This window comes from Electrophorus electricus, chromosome 1 (assembly GCF_041902795.1).
Source record: "Electrophorus electricus isolate QZ-2024a chromosome 1, ASM4190279v1, whole genome shotgun sequence".
Taxonomy (NCBI): Eukaryota; Metazoa; Chordata; class Actinopteri; order Gymnotiformes; family Gymnotidae; genus Electrophorus; species Electrophorus electricus.
This window is the reverse complement of record NC_137497.1, coordinates 2,894,041-2,900,040: the sequence shown is the minus strand read 5'-3', so window position 1 is coordinate 2,900,040 and position 6,000 is coordinate 2,894,041.

Sequence of the window (6,000 nt, the reverse complement as noted above, 5' to 3'; positions counted from 1 at the left end):
CTTTTCATTAGGCATTGTTAGTTAGCCAGCTAGCTAATTTAACCAAATAAGACTGTAGCTGAATAAAGCAAGCCCCGGACCAAACATACACACATTTATCAAGCTAACTAGCTAACATAGCTAGCTAATACAGTTAGCTAGGAGTTTTCTGTCATGTTCAAAACGTTAAATAACTAGCTAGCTAGCTAATAAACATGACAGAATTACACCATCATAGATCCAAATTATAATTACAAAGAACAACACTATTTTGTGACAACCAGCTAGCTACAATATTTGCTATTTGTGCTAAAATTTGTTCGTTATGCAAGTTACAACATACAGCTGGCTGGGTAATTTAGCTAGCTGGCTAACTAGCTTAGCTACCTTTCTTGAGGTACATTAGCTAACTAGCTGGCTAACTTAGCTGGCTAGGCTAGCTAAGATACTTGTTATAATAGACGGAGCATTTCGCTATTTATATCTAATAATACATTTCCTAATTTTTATTTCCTCATTCCTCAAAACATTATTGTTTTGTCAAATGACAACGTTTCTCTTTGTGTTATATGTTGTATGAACGTTGAATGATACTTATGGGAAATGCGCAGCCATTTCGCCGCAAGTCGATAGAAATCGGTTGAGCTTTCTCGTACTTGGGTGCACAAATTTCATTTTCTTAAAGCGTTTAACATAATTAAACATGATTTAATTTTCATTTAAACAGTACAGACCCTCTTCTCTCCCTCACTCCTGCAGCCAGAACTATAGGGACAACTAATCACACCCTCACCCACAACTACCACTCAGCCAGTAACCACTCAACCCTAATTATCCCCACAGCTAAACAGCCCTCGAGCTCCTGTATATATTATTGTTAACTTGTGTATATATTATTGTTAACTAGTGTGTATATTCTTGTTAACTAGTGTATATATTATTGTTAAGTAGTGTGTATATTATTGTTAACTAGTGTATATATTATTGTTAACTAGTGTGTATATTATTGTTAACTAGTGTATATATTACTATTAACTAGTGTATATATTACTGTTAACTAGTGTATATATTATTGTTAACTAGTGTATATATTATTGTTAACTAGTGTATATATTACTGTTAACTAGTGTGTATATTATTGTTAACTAGTGTATATATTATTGTTAACTAGTGTATATATTACTGTTAACTAGTGTATATAGTCCTTGTTAACTAGTGTATATATTATTGTTAACTTGTGTGTATATTATTGTTAACTAGTGTATATATTATTGTTAACTAGTGTATATATTATTGTTAACTAGTGTATATATTACTGTTAACTAGTGTATATAGTCCTTGTTAACTAGTGTGTATATTATTGTTAACTTGTGTGTATATTATTGTTAACTAGTGTATATATTATTGTTAACTAGTGTATATATTATTGTTAACTAGTGTATATAGTCCTTGTTAACTAGTGTATATATTATTGTTAACTTGTGTGTATATTATTGTTAACTAGTGTATATATTATTGTTAACTAGTGTATATATTACTGTTAACTAGTGTATATATTATTGTTAACTAGTGTATATATTACTGTTAACTAGTGTATATAGTCCTTGTTAACTAGTGTGTATATTATTGTTAACTTGTGTGTATATTATTGTTAACTAGTGTATATATTATTGTTAACTAGTGTATATATTACTGTTAACTAGTGTATATAGTCCTTGTTAGCTAGTGTGTATATTATTGTTAACTTGTGTGTATATTATTGTTAACTAGTGTATATATTAGTGTTAACTAGTGTATATATTACTGTTAACTAGTGTATATAGTCCTTGTTAACTAGTGTATATATTACTTGTTAACTAGTGTATATATTATTGTTAACTAGTTTATATATTACTTGTTAACTAGTGTATATATTATTGTTAACTAGTGTATATATTATTGTTAACTAGTGTATATATTACTTGTTAACTCGTGTGTATATTCCTTGTGTCTCTAGTGTTGTCGCTGGTTATTGTTCACTCATCCTGTGTTCACTGCACTAAGCCTCCATTTATATTAAGCCCCTGTTGTGTTCGCTGTTCGTGTAGCATGTGTTCTTTATTCCACATTTTTGCCATGTAACCTGTTCCCAGTTGTGTTTCTGTCAGTGTATTTGTTCTTTGTTATTGTGTTTTGCTTTCGTTTTCTGGCTCTGTCCGTCTCTACATGTCGACCCCCATTCTACTGACCCTGATTTTGTTCCAGTATGTTCCAGAACACTTGCGTCCTCTCATTGGTCTGTTCCAATTTGCTTCTCGAATTTTCATTGGCTCTCCCGTTGCCATTCCGTTGCTGTGCTGTTGCCTTGTCTCACTTCTGCTTTACAGCGTGCGGTATGTGAAGCCGAGCGCCCTTTTTACATTTTTCCCTTCGAGTCCTTTTTTTTCTGGCTTTAATTCCCGGTCTCGGTACGTCAAGACTTTACTGTAAAAGTGAGATTTAATGGGCGAACCGCCCGAGTTAACTAGCCGCTCGTTAACCGGTCTGTCGGTCATTTCTGTGTGAAATACAGTGTCTGACTATCTGGCTACATGATATGATTAAAATGATTTAAATGACTGATTAAATTCACCCAGCGCGCCTGGAGTGGTGCTTCACAACTCGAGATGGACTGTGTTGCTGTATTGTGTGTCTTCCAGGTGTTACTGCTTGTGTGGATAGGCATGTGTCTGCCTGAGTCACCGAGTGCCTTTGAACGTCACTCGTTTCTGATGGCTGAAATTATTCCTCGAGTCCGTATGCAGGCAAACATCAGATAAGTTCACATTTATAGTTATGAGAAAATATGACTCAGTGAATTAATTAACACTTTCCAGATTAGGTAAACTGTCAACACACAAATTCAGAGATGAATTCTGATTCTCTTTGTCATGATGGGATTCTTGATGTAAACATAAATAAGTAAATAACCTATGAAATATTTGATGTTCTGGTACAGGTGCAAACACCACTGTCACACAGAATCCCTGGTGTTCTGGTACAGGTGTAAACACCACTCTCACAGAAGCCCTGGTGTTCTGGCACAGGTGTAAACATCACTCCCACAAAAGCCCTGGTGTTCTGGTACAGGTACAAACACCACTCTCACAGAAGCCCTGGTGTTCTGGTACAGGTGCAAACACCACTCTCACAGAAGCTCTGGTGTTCTGGTACAGGTGTAATGCACCTGTCCTTTGTCAGTCTCTTGTCATTTCCAGACTGGGCTACTGTCCCTCTCTCCTGGCAGGTCTTTCCCTCTGTGTCATCAGCTCCTTGCAGCTCATGCAGAATGCTGCTGCACAGCTTGTCTTCAGCCTCCTGAAGTTCTCCATGTCACCCTCCTGATGTGTTCTCTCCACTGGCCCCTGTAGTAGTTCACATCAGATTTAAAACACTGACACTCACCTAGAAAGCCGTAAATGTACCAGCTCCCACATGACTAAAAGCACCAATTAAAAAATCTCTCTTTACTTGTTCATTGTGGAATTTTTCTCTGAGACATATTGGTTATTAGTAGTGGGAGAATGAATGGATTAATTAATGAATGAAGTAAGTTTTAGTGGGTAACAATCTCTTCTTCTGTTCTGTGGTTACCCACCTTTCATTTGAACTTCATACTGGTTATATTCAACAATTTCAAATTGATTTCTCAAGGTTATTTGAAGAAAAACTCTGCTTTTCATCTGGAAGGTTATATAGTCCATTCATATTTATTCCTCTGTTGTCATGGTTACCGGTTACAGCACTTCCTTTCTGCAGCTGCTGAATTTTGTACCTCTGTGGCCCTGCTACCACAAGCCCCGCCCCCACCAGAACCAACAGCAAAGCCACTGTGGAGCTCTGATCTCCACATGACTGGACTTCTGGTACACACACAAGTGATCATACAATATATACCAAGTGAATAAGATAAGCCAGTCTGACACTGTAAGCTACCAAAATATGAACCAATTTTTAAACAGTATTGAAGTATAATTATGTATCAGAGTGGAGACTTCAAACTACCAAAATATGAGCCACTATTTAAACAGTATTGAAGTATAATTATGTACCAGAGTGGAGACTTCAAACTACCAAAATATGAACCACTATTTAAACAGTATTGAAGTATAATTATGTACCAGAGTGGAGACTTCAAACTACCAAAATATGAACCACTATTTAATCAGTATCGATGTAAAATCATATGTATATATACAAAGCCAACCAAATCAGATGATTTGGAAACTGGTCTCCTAGCTAGTTCACATTGAGTTGTTCATGTTTGAAATATCAGGCTTGAAATATTTGCCTGTCAGCAAACAAGCAATGACATCTCTTACTTATTACTAACTGCTTTGAGAAAAACTCAACAAATCATTTTAATTACGAGATACCACAGACCTCTGTATCAGGACAGCAGGATGGTCAGACTGATTGGGGGTGATGTACCCCTTCAGACTGTGTGCCTGGTGGATACTGTAGGAAGGAGGGACATTCTAGATGGACCCAAGTGCAGAGGAGGAAAGGGAAGTGGAGAAGAAGAAGAAGCCAACCAAAACATGTAATGATTACAGGGAAGGGGAGTGAACTGAGAGAGTGGGAGCACTACAGAGCACTGCACTACCTGCTACAATACTGGAAAGACTAAAGAAACACACAAAGGTAGACAGTGCTTGGTGATTGGAGAAAGACACATTTGACCAGCCCAGTATAGGAATCAAACCACTGCCCTCACAAGGACACCCATATGAACCACCACACTACAGAGGAGATGCTTAAGATAGCCAGAGGAACAACTGACAGATAGACAAACAACTGATAGAGCAGGGAATTCTTCGCTCGAAAAGCAACTAGACACACACCACCACTTATTTACAACCTTCAGCTGACACTTTTATTCAAAGTGACTTGGAATCATGGCTGAGTAAAACTTTGAGCAATTGAGGGCCTTGCTCAGGTGCCCAACAGTGGCAGCTTGAACTGGTAACTTTTTAATTACTTTTTAAGTCAGATACCTTAACCATTGATCTTCCACTGCACATAGCAGCCTAACAACAACAACAACATGCTACCAAAACAGTATAAAGAAAATTTCAGTAGTTACAATAGTAACCACTTCAATAACCACCACCATTCACAACTCCACCATCACTCTGATGCTCCTTAATACCAAAATCCACCAAATAATAAAACATCATGACACAATAGTTATAGATGACATACAACCTACAGAAACAACACTAAACACACACCTTTCAACTGTGTAAGTATGAATGACCTCTTCATTACTGGTGTCCCTGATCATGTAAAAACTCCACTATCAGATGGTGCTGTTCCTCTCAGCTCAACAACAGAGATGAGTGACACTCTCCGAGTGTATTCAGGTTCACACTTCAGTGAGTGGCCATCCACTGTGCAGATCTGTCCACTAGAGGGAGCAGCTGCACCTGTGCTGTCCTCTACTGACTCTGATATGAGCAAATCCAACATCAGAGGTTCACCAAGCTTAATCTGAACTGAATAATTCAAAGCTGAGGAGAAATCCAGTAAGGAACTTCATTATAATATAAAGTTGCTTTGACAATGTAACTACAGAGCTGCAAATCTGAACATTAATGATAATTAATGATTGTGATGTTTAAAATTCTACATTCTACTGCTGATGCAATGCCCCCCCCCCCCACTATATTTAGCATTTAGCTTATAGCTCTCTTAGCCTCACCTCAAAGTCGTTTAGTGCAAGTCAAAGCCAAGTCTAAAGTAACTCAACATGTTCAAAGTCAAGCCTAAATTATTCAGAATTGCAAGTCAGCATACTAGTTAAGAAAAAAAAACCTTTAACATCTATAACAAAAACCAGGAATTTGCATAGAAATATGAATTGTATGCTAGCAGCTGTAATGTATGATTAAATTAAAAAAAACATCAAGGTCGTGGGTATAAATGCAAACTTGCATTCTGGTTTTATTTAACTCATACAAATTTGTATATGTTCATATAATGTATTATTCTTATTTGTTC